General features: G+C 35.7%; 1 protein-coding gene across 1 annotated transcript in view; it reads left to right on the forward strand.

Annotated features, from left to right (window-relative positions):
• The window catches only part of brinp2 (BMP/retinoic acid inducible neural specific 2), a 265,854-nt gene that overhangs the window by 52,354 nt on the left and 195,814 nt on the right, over positions 1-17,686 (forward strand). The gene's annotated exons all lie outside the window — the stretch shown is intronic.

A 17,686-nucleotide genomic window follows, 5' to 3' on the forward strand; every position in this document is an offset into this window, starting at 1 on the left:
TAACCCTAGATCTTGTTCTTCACAAACCTTTGGTTTCTGATGAACCTTTTATCATTTCCTGCTGTACTGAACAAAACACTTAAGACATTTGATGTTATTCCTCCCCAAAAAATTGAGTTTTTTTAATAAGAGTTTAGAACTCTCTTCATAATGCCGTAGGAGTGTTAGTTTTTCATCTGTTATGTTTAATATTGCTTATTGCTTTGGCAATTATCATTTAAAGACTTGAATGAAATGTATTAGCACAAAACAATTTTCACCGTAATTGAGAAATGTTACTCTTGTGATGGATTAAATAGAAATGTGGAGAATCTAGAGGTTAATCATTGCTTAGTGCATGTCTAATATCACAAACTGTCAGGATTATTCCATACAGCCTTGTGCAGTGCATGGCAACACTCTCTCACATGAGCTCCAATTGTACAATATGTTCATAGAAAATTGAAATTTAATGAGAAGCATTTCAAAGTCTGTTACATAGGACAATGCTTATTTTCACATTTTTTGTTTTTTATAACAAGGCACTATGGGATACGCTGGCAATACAAGTCAGTCAGGATTGCTGTGTTATGTTGTAATTGGCACATAATGACTTTGGCATATTGTGCAATTAAGGTAATTAACATCTTAACTTACTCATGCAGTAGAAATTGTACTACACAACTAGAGCCATAGATTTGCAGCGCAGTTTCCAATGCCATCTGAGCACATATATAAGGTAGACCTTCCACCATATTCCTTGGTGAATGGATTGCAATTTATTAAAGTCAATTAAGGAGATCAAAAGTACTCCTTCCTCACTGATTCCTACATTATATCTGGAGGCTGATTGAAGGAAATATAGGATTTAAAAATCACTATTAAACAAATAATTTCTTAAGAGTCTGAACAACCCTGTTGTCAACAACAAAGCAGGTTAAATCAGTTAAAATAAGTAATTTAACAAAGGTAATTTGGGATCAAAATTTGAGTAACCTGTTATCAAGAAACAGTGTTTCTTCATTGAACATACTGTACAGTACTAGTTGCTTACTTCATCAACAATTTACAGGCGTTTAACTTCAGAAACAGGTGACCTGTGAGACTAGGTTGAGGTGGGGTTCTCCTGGACCGAAATTGGAGACCTTGAAAAAAAATAACTGATGCATAAAATAAGAGAGATGCATCTCAGTTTACTCTGTATTTAGCTGTAGGTGATCGCTTTCCAACCAGGACTGAATTCTTCAAAGTCTTAGATACAAACAGCCACAGGAGAACTAGCTGTAGAACTGCCTTGATTTGTTTTTAGTTAAATCAAAGATGATATGTCTGTCATGAGAAAAAAAGGGGTTAACCCGCTGTAAGGAAGCTGTGCTGGCACATCATGTTTCCACAGCTGGAGTTTTTTTCCTGCTGGCAAGAGATCCAATCAGGTAGATAAAAACTCGCTCTTATCCCAAAGCTTCTCCCCATGATGGTGCTTTAATGAGAGGGCCCCAAATCCCTTTAACTGTAACACTTTGCTCATCAGAATGCATATCTCCTTTTAGCAGGCAAAGTGCTTGGCTCCAGAGGAATGTTAAGGCAAGAGTGAAGGAGAGCTGAAGATTTTATTTACCCAAGTAATAAATCGTTGCTCATTGTCAAAGCCACAGTGGAAGCCTGAGAGGCCGTTAATAACAGTAGTCTTTGATATAAACAGATTTGCCATGGCACTGGCTTTGACAGCACATATAAATACCTAGAAGTGTTCACATTAAGGATAGCTGCCAAGATGTCTCCAATTCTGAGTATCCACATTAAAGATTTTTTTCTTTATGTTTTTTCTTTGTAATGTGACATTTTCTGTGAACATTCTTGTTTCTTTCATCTACCATGCATTTCCAAAACTTGTGCAAACTGCAGCTCTTTTATTCTCTCCACTGGGCTTCAGTTTTACCAAACACTAAGAAATCCCTCAAAACATTTCGAAAGAGTCCCTCAACTTAGAGGTATGAAGACAATAACGGCCTATTGATGAACAGGTGCCACTAACTGATATTAACGAAAGAAGACATAAAACAATCAGCATTATTCACGCTTGTCTTTTGGTTTTGGCAACCTGCAAGGCTACTGATTACGAATTACGTGTTCATCACTGCGTTCTTGCCTACTCAATGTCTGAAATGTATGACACCCTTTCTAGCTAAAGATTGTGATTTATCACATACAGTAAATTAAGCCCATAAACCTAACCACTCAGGACGTATCCGAGTCATTGTATTTATTTTATTATACTATGATATACTGAAAATCACTTAATTGTTACAACAAGACCATTACCTTAATTAAAAACATGCCTTCCAGTAGCTAGAACTCAATTGCTGTCCTGTACCACCTACAAAATGCCTTGGCAGCATTTTCTACATCAGACAGCGCCTGTTGAGATTTCACTGAAGCCTTGCCCATTTATACTTTTATTGCTTCAATAAAGCTTGCTGTACGAGTGTTTAGATATTGAATGGCTTGTTTCTAATGTGGCATGTAAGTATAAATGTGAAAGGGGGGTTCCAAAAATTGATTCTTTTGGTTCAATAACTGGCAGAGTTTGCAACACCCCTACTCTTAGCATCTATACTTTTTCCAAATTGATTTTTGCTTCTACATTCCAAATTGGAAGCGAGTGCATTTATACCACCGAGGCAATTTATGATCTTTCTCTCTCTAAAGGTTCCTCCTACTTAGTGAAAAGTAAAGACGCAGTATTTAAAAATGACTTCATAAACATTATCTTTTCAAGGGAGGATGGTAGTGGGTTGAACTTATTTTACCACAATAGCTTTATGTTGTCATGTTATACATAGCCCTGGGAAAGCCCTGAATTGTTCACAGTTTTCACGCAATAAATGAACATAAAAGGAATTACTTGGTAATGTCCATGGTATGTGCAGTAAGCAATTGTTGCCCGTCTAATATCTGTTTAAAGGAAAGGGCATATTAAAGACAGTGCAAAGTAAAATGTATATCATTATACAGTTTTCCTGACAGAACAGAATAGACCGTTTTTCTCTTTTAACATGAACAGAAAACCTAAACAGATTTCATGACCTGAATGTTAATATTGCATGATCATCAGCACAAGGTTATCTGTGTATTTGCACATGGTATAGAGTTTAAATCAATTATTCATAGTGCCAGGATGGGTTTCTCTAATCCTTATGTTTGACTCAATTATAGACTCTGTCATTGGGATGTATCAGAGAAAGACACTTGACATAATCTAATGTATCTATCTGTATATGAATGCGTGTGTGCATGGAATTTATTTATTTGAATTCTTTGTTTTTACAACTTCTTCCAGAGTGCCCTGGAATTTTAATAACTATAACGATTATAATGTATGCCAAGATTCCTTGTAAATTAAAAATAGCCTCTGAAGCAAGGCTTCCCAGTCCTTGTCCTAATGATCCAGGTGTCTGCTGGTTTTCATTCAAGCTGAGCTCTCAATCACTTAATTAAACCTTTCGTTGATTCAACCATTTGTTTAATTTGAACCTTTGATTGTTTGTAGCATTGGTTACTGATTTCAAGGTAAGCGTCACAGTATTAAAAGTAGAAAGCTGAAAACAGTGAAAAAACATCTAATTAGGAATTTTGGTTGGTTCATTTAAGTAACCGTTTTAAGGCAGAGTCATGGGCTGATAAGCCCTGCTGTACAGGGTTATTATAACATGCAATAACAATTGCTAATTTAAGGGTTTAGCCCTTGAACGTTGTGCAGGAAATATACGATTATTAATGTGTTATGATATTTTGTCTTAACGATGAGAAAATGCTTGAAGTGGTAACTGATTGATTGTATACAATGTCTAATGCATGCTTTATACTGTAGATTACTTTACTGTATTAAGCAGAAAGTGGTATTTAATGTTTTTTTCACAGAAAGCTAAAAGTCTAAAGTAAAGGCTTTATGGTATTACTTATATTTCATTTTATAAACCTTTACTTTATAAACTTACTACTTTATAAAACTTACAACATTTACTTCAAAGGTTTGGCAACTTGATGTCTATTCTGCATGGAATATACATCACTTTTAAATCAATATAAGTTATTTAGTCAGGTTGTTTCAGAGTTGACTAGTTGTAAATCTATGTATCAGACACTGCTTTCATCTCTGGACCATAAAGCCCGTACTTAAAAAGCCTGCTACATGGGGAACTTCATGAAAAAGATTCACATGTGTTACAGAATTAAATACTATACAAGCTATGACAGTTTAGCGTCTCATTTTCAGTACATACAGAAAGTGCACACAGGGAGAAAATCAATATTTTACAGTAAACTGACAGAGACCATTACAACTGCAAAACGGGACAAAAGAGTTTCACACTTTAAAATGTGCCACTTGATGTCTTCACAACATACTGTAACTTGCAAATGCTAGACTAAAAAAACAACTGGAAAGGAAGTCTGCAGAACAATGTTTGGATGCTAATTTGATGTTCCAGTCAAGCTTCTATAGTTTTACAGAAGGAATTACTACATGTTATAAGAATGATTCCAGGAACTATAAGAGAGGCCGAGTTAGACGCAAAACAAGAAAACACAGCAAGGCTTTCAAGGTTAAATAACCACTAGTGTCAGGAAGTTTTTTTTAAAAAGTAGCTTAACACAAAATCATCGTTTTTCATCATTTCTGATGGCGCCAAATGTTATGTTATTCTAGTTGTACTGTATGTGTGTGTGAAATATGCACAGCGTGATCAATGAGGTCTTACCATGCAGCAATAAACCAGTCGAACCACTGAACTGAGTTCTTTCAGAACTAGAGTCTTTCAAGCACTGCCAATTCGCAATGGGGACCTAAGGAATGTAGGAGATGTCCTTGTGAGTTTTGACCCTTTAAGCTATCATTCATCCCACGGGACTGTGGACAGATTGTGTGTCCTGAATAGCGAAAGAGTTTTTTCTTCTTTCCCCTGCCAGTCCTGTGATTGACTCTGTAGGTTGCTCAGTAACCCTTTGGTACAGCGAGTCTGTGTGCCACCCATGTTATTTTTCTTGAATACTCTGGAGATTTGAGCTCAAAATGAGGATTAAAACCACTTTTCTAAACACTTTTTCCGAAATCAGACACTACCACTAAAAGCCTCTGGGAAAATTAAATAGTTGTTTTCTGTAATTGTCTAAATCACTATTTTAAGATCACATATGGAAACATACTGTAGGTGGTAAACGTTTGTGTTATTAAACATGTCAGATGAAAGGTATTAATAGTGTCCGTAATTCAGTAGGTCAGGAGGGGAAAAAAAGGTTTAGATGGTAATTACAAAAATTAATCAGCACAAAAAATAACCTCATGCCAGACTGTGACATTGTGTCTGAATGTCATTGTCAATCGTTAAATACCTTCACTGACATTTAAATGTAAAAACCTGTGTGTTTATGAGTTAGTACAATTTTAGAAGCAGTAGACTCATGTACAGATGTTTTGCAAAGTAGTTTTATTTATGATTTCTTGAAAACAGCAACAAAACTTTTAATTTTGAACATTAATATGTATAAACTATAACCTTTATTCTAACTTAGATATGTAATTTTACATTAGTATTCTATATAGTACATTAAGGAAATTTCATGTACTACAAGTATTTTTTAACAAATATACATAGTTGCTGTTCCAGAATCTACAATGAACTTAACACATTTGAAAGGTGCCATGAAAATGTTTCTTTATCCCATTATAATTATTTTAAAAATGATTTAGTAATAGGCAAAAACCCCACATCTTTCTGTATTTGAATTTGACAGTCAGCTAGATCTTACTGATTGATCATCTCTCTTGTAAATAAATCAAGATAGCACTTCTGAGATCAAGTGGATGGGTTTAAACTCAAAGAAGGTGAAACTGCTTTTGCCTAAGGGTACTGAATGCTGCTTATTTGAAGACTTTAAAATCATTTTTACATTCTTAACAAAACACTGTTAACCAAGGTTTACATTGGCATCTTTGCATTGTCACTTAGTTTATCAAATAATTACATTTGGTAACTCAGAGACAGCACAGGTATACCCCTCAAAACAATAGAAAATGTTCACCCCCAGTTCCTGCAGTGTGTAAAATCAACACTCTTCACACATTTCTGTGTGAATGTGATCTTCTTTAATGGCAAATATGGAGGATCTGTTTTTCTGCAGGTTTTTCAAGATTTTATTCTAAATATTTCTATTATTAATAACAATTCCAGTCTTTAATAGTTGATTGTTTTGTGGTGTATTGTTTTGTTAAACTCCGCCCTTGAGATGCAGCACTAATGTGATACAACTGAGAATTTGTGCATTAAAATACAGCCTTATTCAGCATCCTGTAGGGTAGTTTCACCATAGGTTACATCAGAGAAGGATACATTTACAGTAGTAAAAGACTACTATATGTTAGAGGATAGCATAAGGTAAGTCTCTGGACTCATGACTGGTAGGTTGCAGGTCCATCTCTCCACTGCAGATAGTGCTGTTGAGATTTGAGCACAGCCTTTGCACAAATTGCTCGAGCTATCCAGCTCTATAAATGGGAAACTGCATAGCTGGGGGTTGCTTCTGTGATGGATTTGTGTCCCATTCAGTGGAGGAGTCATAGGCTGTCTGTTTACTGCACACCTAGAGACCAGGATGACCAGAGCTCAGACCAGATGAGCCATTGCCTATCACATAAATGTAGTCACCTGCCATACCTGCCTACCTATGATTCAAAGATTGTCTGCTGTAGTGTCACACTTTAATGTTCCTCTTCATTTGGTAGGCAAAGCAACAACTGATTTCCAAACACTTCAGATTTTGCAACAGAGTCATTGCGTAAAGGCGGCAGAAACAGTGGTGCATTCAAGCTTAACAGCCAAAATTAACTTGGTTCCAAGCACCTGACAAAGCTTCTGCTTTTCTCAGAGTATTAGGGTCTGTTATGTAACCTACAGTCTTCAATATTTTCAGAGATGTCTGATTTTGTGTGAGTGTCTGAAATACAACATGCCTCCAAATGTACTGCTGATAGCAGAATAAAAGCTCTAGATTTCCTGACTACACCCCATGGAGACTATAAATAGTACAAGACCCCAGCTTACAGATGACCGATCAAGGGTAGTTCATTAGTATTACTCTGTCTGCTGTTGTCCAGTGTGGAGCAGCATTGCGACACCAGAATTCATACACCCTGGAGTCTCATACTGTAATCCTGGAATTACCTACACCACAGGATGCCTACAGCTGGGGTGCCATTCATTAGGATCCCCTGGAGATACCAGCAGAGCAAATAAACTTTGGTGGAAAATGAGGCCAAGGTGTGAAAAGAGAATCTCTTGAGAGGTAAATGCCAGGCCACCAGGGGGTTGTTGAAGTGATACTTTCCTTTCAGTCCGCCTTTTTTTTATTTAGAATTTCCTCGACTAGAACATACAGCCCGGCACTCATTAAGAGTAGCAGAGGAACTGTGGCCTCAACCTCGGATTTCGATTTAGGAACAACTCTGTGCCTGCATCTGACACTTGACCTTGTTCGCTGCACTCCTCATTATGTGAATTTCTTGACCATGAAAACACATTCTGTTCATTACGAGGAAGGCAAGTGAGGTTGCTCTGGAAACCTGTCTATTTAAACAGATGGTTATCACCCAAAACACACTTAATTTTCTTATTTTTTTACTGTAATTCTTCCGTGATCCGTGGAGAAATTAAATCCGTCTCTCAAATTGTAAATTTCCTTTGGTCTTGTACCAAAAATGTTCATAAAAGAATTACTGTGTTTGTTAAAGGTGCAGTAACTTATTCATTCTGGACATGCTTAGTGGAACTACAAATGTTAGTACTGGTAGAAATGCTCTTTAATAATATCTTTTCACCAAGATCATTTAAAAGTTTAATCAGGAAAAAAAGAGGAAACAAAAAACCAAAATCAGGGAGTTTTGAAACAGAAATGAAACAGATTCAATTGTGGCTTTATTTTTTTTTATAAAGGCATTGGTATGCTGAGATTAATTGTTTGATAAATATAATAAGAAATATATGGCAATAATTATTTTTAGCCATGAGTGATAAATCTTCTTCAGTCATAACAGAAACGTGTTTTTGTTTCCAGTCTTAAGTCTGGAACTGCAAGTAAGGGTGTCTAAACGTTGAATTAAAGAAATTATCTTTTAATATGATGTAAATAATTTAAATGTTTGCTAAATCATTTTTTTCTTTAGATAAGGCTGATAACATTTTCAATATTTCAAAGTGAAATTTCATTGAAAGGTTTGTATACTGTACAAATTAACTTTTTTTATTTTCAGTACAACGGCAGGCTTTATGTTCTATTTCTATAAATAGCTTTTTGTGCTATTTTTTAGGTTTTGTGTCACAATCAAGCTTTTAGAATAAAATATGAAAATCATGGGCAGAAAATAAGCAATTTGCAAAACCCAATTAGGTCCTGTCAGACTTGCCGGTTTCAAATTCTTCCCACAGCTTACTCAGAATAAAATAGAGTACAAGCCATGACCTGCCCCATCGCTGCTCAGGCCCATAAATATGTTGATGCATGATCAAATTTATTGTGTACAATCACCCATCCAAATATGCGTATTTCCATTGCCAATGGCTGTGAATGTTTTCTTCACTGAGGAACATAAAAATCTTGACATATCCTACTGTGAGTGCAGAGATTTATGGTTTGCCGAAAGCTTTTCTTTATTGTCAGTGAGGTATTAAATATAATTGCCACTATATTGCCAAAGGGCACCTTATACAGGGTATTATCTGGATATTATCTCAGTTTTACAGTTGAAGAGGAGATGTTGTCATTGATAAAAAAATAAACTACAGTACCATTAAAAATACAAATGATTTATATACACTGAGGAATTAAAACATGTTCTTAGTTCCTTTAAATCAATTAATGTGTTTTAATGCCATTCAATATACATGGAAATCAACGTCTGCTGGTACTGAGTCTTAACAAACTTCATTGACTAAAGAACTGATAGACAAGGCCACTTTATTGTGAGATATTGTTGGTGTTTCCTCCAGTGGGAGCAATCCTTAAGTGTTTGTTCAGCAGTACTGTATTGCCAGTCTATATGTTATCTTTATATCTTTGGCAAGCCTAGCTAGTCAATGTATTTCCAAAGTCCTCTGGTGCTTTGCTGAGGTGTAACAAAGCGATGCATATAAAAGAAAAAAAGAAAACACTGAAGAAGCTTTATAATGGATGATAAAATGTACTGTATTCCAGTTGAAACCCATTAAAATCCCCCCATGATTTAATACAACAAACTAGTGGCCATAATAGCTGATTACAGCTTTATGCTGCAAAAATGCTTATCCTCATTTCACAATTAACCAGTGTATTAACATTTTAATTAGGAGTTACTTTCCCCTCGAGAATAATTAACAAAAAGCAGAGGGGAAACGCAAACATAAGCCTTTTATTCTGCCTGTAGCAACTATGGCCATATAGCACTACTTTTGCAAGGGCTGATTTTTCCTCTTACGCTTGGATGTGACAGGCAGAAAAACAGATGACTAGGAATTAATTTAACCAAGGTGTGTGCTGTTCGTCATGAAGTCAGAGGCCCTGAGATCCACCAGACATGAGGTTTTGAGTTCTATTACTTGGCTTATAGGAGCACTTTGTGAAGATAATTTAATTCCTGGCCACCGAAAAATGAAGTATCTTCTGACAATTGCTCCGTGGATGGGTTTCTAGCTGGGAATAATCCAAGGCTGACATCCACGAACATCTGACTGACTAATCTTCTTGTACCCTTTCTCCTGAGCAAGCACAGCAAAAGAATAAAGAATAACAGAATCGATTTTGACTGCATCTCTGAAAAAGGCAGCATATAGCTTCTCTGTGAGAGCTGATGACACCCCTTTGGTGTAAAACTTGTATAGAAATGGCAACTGTAAATTAGCAGCCTACATTCTTATCTAGACAATACACTCACCACCTTCCAAGAATGAGGGTGTGAACTACTGACAACCTCCCCCCGCTTTTGAAAAGAGTGACAATAACAGCAACACATGGAACTTTTGAAGTGGTACATAATGTGTGTAAGATAGGCTACTGCTTGAATATAATGGCTTCGTGGTTTAAACTGGTTTATACCATGGGGATACAAAATCCCTTGTAGCTGAGAAAATAGCTATATAAGCGGCTGCTTAGTGGGAAATTGATAGACAGCAGGTGATAACTATTAGACTTAGATTATATTTTTTTAGCAATTCTCACACAAGAGTTTCCAAACTGTGCATCCTGCTCTTCAGGTGAGAATGCAGAAAAATAGCTGAAAGCTCCCAAAAGATTGAGCTCCTTCTGTTTTCTAAATGTATTATCTAGCGCTGATTGCGCTGCGTGACTGAGAGGAACATCAGTTGTTTGAAAACTGAGCAGAGTGCTCAGTGTTTTGTGTGCTACCTGGGGCATTCAATATTACAGGAACAAATGCAGAAATTTAAGTTGCTAACACCATTCGGTTTTGTGGAGTTGTAGCATTCTGCCTTAGAAAAGAATTTATATGAGCTAAACTCTTACTTTAGGGTGGCAAGTACTTATTTACACTAAAGCAATAGGTTTTACTGACATTGTAACATGCAAAGACCTAAAAAATAAACAAAAAGACATCTGCTCTAATGCAGTGAATTAAGATTGACAAAATAAAAGAACAAATTTGTTTTAAGCAAAGATGTTAATCCAGAATTATAGACAAATTGGTAGGAAATGTCAAACTAGCCGTATTTTAAAACCTTTTTGGACAGCAGTGATCAAAGGGGGAAATTGTACGATGATTATGCAGCTTGCGAATGCAATGAAGAGTGAAAATTATGCAGCATGCTACTTTCAAACTATCATGCATTGTATTCAATAATGACCTGAAAAATGATGACCTGAAATATTATTAAAAGGCGTAAGCTCTTATTTACTTGTATTGTTGTACAAAATGTCACAAATGGACCTATATTCTTATTGGCAGTAATCAACACATTTTTACATTGCATAATAGCACCAATGTAGATGCACAGTAGATTTTCTGGGTATGTTCCTTGAAAGTTTTCTTGATTTTCTATGTATGTCGCTCATTGATGCTGCATAATAGGAAACAACCATATGCAATAGCAAAAAGTATCAATTGCTTTTTAAAACTATTTTTAATTTCACAATTAAAAAAAATACACACTGTTTCAATCATTAACAGAACTACCACCATTGTCTAAAGCACAGCAACACTGAAGTCTTTCCAAAAGGCAACATTAAACGCTCCTGAAAGAAAATGTTTGCATGTGTGGGTGTTAGTTTCTGTGCAGCAGTGAAGGTCTTGAGAAGCCACAAAAGATCTTATTAGTTAAGATTTACTGTTTGATGGTTTCCATTTACAGTCTGTAAATAAATCTTAATTTTGCTGGAAGCAAGAAGGCAATGCAGTTGAATACACAAAAACAATGTTTTACCTTTCTAAGAGCACCCTCAAGACTGTAATTCAGAGAAATTTGGGACTACAGGCGGCTACAACATACTGTTCACACAGTGAGCACTTAACTGCCTAGGGTATATAATCACCAACATAAAGGAAAATTCATTTGCTTCATGCACTTTGCTGGATCAGCAGAAATGGCAGGAGCATCAGTGAAGTAAGAAAGAGCTGTGCACCTGGCGATAGACTCCAGAATTTTCTTGGGATGGGTCGAGTGAAACCAGTAATTAGCGAATTCTCAGCTGTCAGAATGATCTTGCTGTTGTCGTAAATATTAAATTTAACTCTATTCTCCAAATCGCTGTTTAAAAAAACTCAAAAAGACAGAGTGGTTGATTCTACCTAAAATTATAGGGAGCTTATGAATTTAGTTGGCCTATTCAAAATTACCATGTGAAAAACCATATTTTCTATGACATACTGTGCCATACAACAGTCATCATTGACACAAATGGTGGTCATATTGAACCAATATAGGACCTATTGCTGTGTTGCCTTCTTGACCATTGGAATAAGTTCTCTCTGGTCTCATTGCAATGTGCGGCAAAATTTCTCATTCCACAGTGCACAATTTTCAAGATGCAATTGTATGAATGAGTAAGTTAACTTTGTACTCTATATATCAAAAAAGCTATCAAATTTTCTTGCTTAGCCAATTGTAACAAATATAGCTGTAACCAGTTTACACTGCACCTTTCAAAGCAGGTGACTGAATTTTCAAGAGGGAAGTTATGTGCTGCACACTAACCACCAAAGTTTCAAAGATGAATTCAGGTACAGGTATTATAATTCTGCATTATTAAGGTTTTTGCAACCTGCTGCTGAAATGGCATATTAAATGAACATGTTGTTTGCCGTTTACAGGTTAGGATTACAGTTTGGATATACTTCCATTTAGTTTGGTTTAAACCACATAAAATAAGGGGATTCAGCATGTAGAAAGGCTCTTTTCAAAACATTCAGTGTTGACTGTGTTTGCCTGACAGGTGTGTTGTTCACAAAAAATGACAAAATGGGGAAAAATTAAATTTTCAAGGAATCTTAAAACCAACACCTTTCCTGCATTTCAAATGCATCCTAATGCACAACAAATGCATCAGAATATGTCTAGGTGCTGTCAAACCCTAACCCTAACCCTAGCTCGGGCACTTCTAGAAGAAATTTCAAAATCCTGGCCTGCTGAAAAAGTGCTATAACAGTTAGCTAAATGAGTACAAATTGTTCAGAAACATTCACACTAGCAGTATTTCAGTACTTTAAATGTATCTGGTTTCAATCTATATTAATTCTGCATTATCTAGGTTTTTGCAACATGCTGGTGAAATAGTATATTAAATGAGCATGATTTTTGACGTTTACAGCTTAGGATTACATTTACCACTAAAGTTTGGATATACTTTCCATTTAGTTTGTTTTAAACCACATATAAAAGAGGATTCAGCATGTAGAAAGGCTGTTTTCAAAACATTCAGTGTTGATGGTGTTTGCCTGGCAGGTGTGGGGCTCACAAAAAATGACAAAATGGGGAAAAATTAAATTTTCAAGGAATCTTAAAACCAACACCTTTCCTGCATTTCAAATGCATCCTAATGCACAACAAATGCATCAGAATATGTCTAGGTGCTGTCAAACCCTAACCCTAACCCTAGCTCGGGCACTTCTAGAAGAAATTTCAAAATCCTGGCCTGCTGAAAAAGTGCTATAACAGTTAGCTAAATGAGTACAAATTGTTCAGAAACATCCACACTAGCAGTATTTCAGTACTTTAAATGTATCTGGTTTCAATCTATATTAATTCTGCATTATCTAGGTTTTTGCAACCTGCTGCTGAAATGGTATGTTAAATGAGCATGATTTTTGTCGTTTACTGCTAAGGGTTACATTTACCACTAAAGTTTGGATATATTTCCATTTAGTTTATATTAAACCACATAAAATAAGGGGATTCAGCATGTAGAAAGGCTGTTTTCAAAACATTCAGTGTTGACTGTGTTTGCCTGACAGGTGTGTTGTTCACAAAAAATGACAAAATGGGGAAAAATTAAATTTTCAAGGAATCTTAAAACCAACACCTTTCCTGCATTTCAAATGCATCCTAATGCACAACAAATGCATCAGAATATGTCTAGGTGCTGTCAAACCCTAACCCTAACCCTAGCTCTGGCACTTCTAGAAGAAATTTCAAAAATCCTGGCCTGCTGAAAAAGTGCTACAAAAGTTAGCTAAATGAGTACAAATTGTTCAGAAACATTCACACTAGCAGTATTTCAGTACTTTAAATGTATCTGGTTTCAATCTATTTTAATTCTGCATTGTCTAGGTTTTTGCGTCTTGCTGGTGAAATAGTATATTAAATAAGCATGATTTTTGACGTTTACAGCTTAGGATTACATTTACCACTAAAGTTTGGATATACTTTCCATTTAGTTTGTTTTAAACCACATAAAAAAGAGGATTCAGCATGTAGAAAGGTGTTTTCAAAACAATCAGTGTTGATGGTGTTTGCCTGGCAGGTGTGGGGCTCACAAAAAATGACAAAATGGGGAAAAATTAAATTTTCAAGGAAACTTAAAACCAACACCTTTCCTGCATTTCAAATGCATCCTAATGCACAACAAATGCATCAGAATATGTCTAGGTGCTGTCAAACCCTAACCCTAACCCTAGCTTGGGCACTTCTAGAAGAAATTTCAAAATCCTGGCCTGCTGAAAAAGTGCTACAAAAGTTAGCTAAATGAGTACAAATTGTTCAGAAACATTAACACTAGCAGTATTTCAGTACTTTAAATGTATCTGGTTTCAATCTATTTTAATTCTGCATTACCTAGGTTTTTGCAACTTGCTGCTGAAATAGTATGTTAAATGAGCATGATTTTTGTCGTTTACTGCTAAGGGTTAAATTTACCACTAAAGTTTGGATATACTTCCATTTAGTTTGTTTTAAACCACATAAAATAAGAGGATTCAGCATGTAGAAAGGCTGTTTTCAAAACATTCAGTGTTGATGGTGTTTGCCTGGCAGGTGTGGGGCTCACAAAAAATGACAAAATGGGGAAAAATTAAATTTTCAAGGAAACTTAAAACCAACACCTTTCCTGCATTTCACATGCATCCTAATGCACAACAAATGCATCAGAATATGTCTAGGTGCTGTCAAACCCTAACTCTAACCCTAGCTCGGGCACTTCTAGAAGAAATTTCAAAATCCTGGCCTGCTGAAAAAGTGCTATAAAAGTTAGCTAAATGAGTACAAATTGTTCAGAAACATTCACACTAGCAGTATTTCAGTACTTTAAATGTATCTGGTTTCAATCTATTTTAATTCTGCATTATCTAGGTTTTTGCAACCTGCTGCTGAAATGGCATATTAAATGAGCATGTTGTTTGCCGTTTACAGGTTAGGATTACAGTTTGGATATACTTTCCATTTAGTTTGTTTTAAACCACATAAAATAAGGGGATTCAGCATGTAGAAAGGCTGTTTTCAAAACATTCAGTGTTGACTGTGTTTGCCTGACAGGTGTGTTGTTCACAAAAAATGACAAAATGGGGAAAAATTAAACTTTCAAGGAGACTTAAAACCAACACCTTTCCTGCATTTCAAATGCATCCTAATGCACAACAAATGCATGAGAATATTTCTAGGTGCTGTCAAACCCTAACCCTAACCCTAGCTCGGGCACTTCTAGATAAATTTCAAAACCCTGGCCTGCTGAAAAAGTGCTATAAAAGTTAGCTAAATGAGTACAAATTGTTCAGAAACATTCACACTAGCAGTATTTCAGTACTTTAAATGTATCTGGTTTCAATCTATTTTAATTCTGCATTATTTAGGTTTTTGCAACCTGCTGCTGAAATGGTATGTTAAATGAGCATGATTTTTGTCGTTTACTGCTAATAGTTAAATTTACCACTAAAGTTTGGATATACTTCCATTTAGTTTATTTTAAACCACATACAATAAGAGGATTCAGCATGTAGAAAGGCTGTATTCAAAACATTCAGTGTTGATGGTGTTTGCCTGACAGGTGTGGGGCTCACAAAAAATGACAAAATGGGGAAAAATTAAATTTTCAAGGAAACTTAAAACCAACACCTTTCCTGCATTTCAAATGCATCCTAATGCACAACAAATGCATCAGAATATGTCTAGGTGCTGTCAAACCCTAACCCTAACCCTAGCTCGGGCACTTCTAGAAATATTTCAAAATCGTGGCCTGCTGAAAAAGTGCTATAAAAGTTAGCTAAATGAGTACAAATTGTTCAGAAACATTCACACTAGCAGTATTTCAGTACTTTTAAGGTATCTGCTTTCATTCTATTTTAATTCTGCATTATTTAGGTTTTTGCAACCTGCTGCTGAAATGGTATGTTAAATGAGCATGATTTTTGCCGTTTACTGGTTAGGATTACATTTACCACTAAAGTTTGGATATACTTTCCATTTAGTTGTTTTAAACCACATACAATAAGGGGATTCAGCATGTAGAAAGGCTGTTTTCAAAACATTCAGTGTTGACTGTGTTTGCCTGACAGGTGTGGGGCTCACAAAAAATGACAAAATGGGGAAAAATTAAATTTTCAAGGAAACTAAAAACCAACACCTTTCCTGCATTTCAAATGCATCCTAATGCACAACAAATGCATCAGAATATGTCTAGGTACTGTCAAACCCTAACCCTAACCCTAGCTCGGGCACTTCTAGAAGAAATTTCAAAATCCTGGCCTGCTGAAAAAGTGCTATAACAGTTAGCTAAATGAGTACAAATTGTTCAGAAACATTCACACTAGCAGTATTTCAGTACTTTAAATGTATCTGGTTTCAATCTATATTAATTCTGCATTATCTAGGTTTTTGCAACATGCTGGTGAAATAGTATATTAAATGAGCATGATTTTTGACGTTTACAGCTTAGGATTACATTTACCACTAAAGTTTGGATATACTTTCCATTTAGTTTGTTTTAAACCACATAAAAAAAGAGGATTCAGCATGTAGAAAGGTGTTTTCAAAACAATCAGTGTTGATGGTGTTTGCCTGGCAGGTGTGGGGCTCACAAAAAATGACAAAATGGGGAAAAATTAAATTTTCAAGGAAACTTAAAACCAACACCTTTCCTGCATTTCAAATGCATCCTAATGCACAACAAATGCATCAGAATATGTCTAGGTGCTGTCAAACCCTAACCCTAACCCTAGCTCGGGCACTTCTAGAAGAAATTTCAAAATCCTGGCCTGCTGAAAAAGTGCTACAAAAGTTAGCTAAATGAGTACAAATTGTTCATAAACATTCACACTAGCAGTATTTCAGTACTTTAAATGTATCTGGTTTCAATCTATTTTAATTCTGCATTATTTAGGTTTTTGCAACTTGCTGGTGGAATAGTATATTAAATGAGCATGATTTTTGACGTTTACAGTTTAGGATTACATTTACCACTAAAGTTTGGATATACTTTCCATTTAGTTTGTTTTAAACCACATAAAATAAGGGGATTCAGCATGTAGAAAGGCTGTTTTCAAAACATTCAGTGTTGATGGTGTTTGCCTGGCAGCTGTGGGGCTCACAAAAAATGACAAAATGGGGGAAAATTAAATTTTCAAGGAAACTTAAAACCAACACCTTTCCTGCATTTCAAATGCATCCTAATGCACAACAAATGCATCAGAATATGTCTAGGTGCTGTCAAACCCTAACCCTAACCCTAGCTCGGGCACTTCTAGAAGAAATTTCAAACTCCTGGCCTGCTGAAAAAGTGCTACAAAAGTTAGCTAAATGAGTACAAATTGTTCAGAAACATTCACACTAGCAGTATTTCAGTACTTTAAATGTATCTGGTTTCAATCTATTTTAATTCTGCATTATCTAGGTTTTTGCAACTTGCTGGTGAATAGTATATTAAATGAGCATGATTTTTGACGTTTACAGCTTAGGATTACATTTATCACTAAAGTTTGGATATACTTTCCATTTAGATTGTTTTAAACCACATAAAAAAGAGGATTCAGCATGTAGAATGGCTGTTTTCAAAACATTCAGTGTTGACTGTGTTTCCCTGGCAGGTGTGGGGCTCACAAAAAATGACAAAATGGGGAAAAATTAAATTTTCAAGGAAACTTAAAACCAACACCTTTCCTGCATTTCAAATGCATCCTAATTCACAACAAATGCATCAGAATATGTCTAGGTGCTGTCAAACCCTAACCCTAACCCTAGCTCGG

This window comes from Lepisosteus platostomus, chromosome 11 (assembly GCF_059453375.1).
Source record: "Lepisosteus platostomus isolate fLepPlt1 chromosome 11, fLepPlt1.hap1, whole genome shotgun sequence".
Taxonomy (NCBI): Eukaryota; Metazoa; Chordata; class Actinopteri; order Semionotiformes; family Lepisosteidae; genus Lepisosteus; species Lepisosteus platostomus.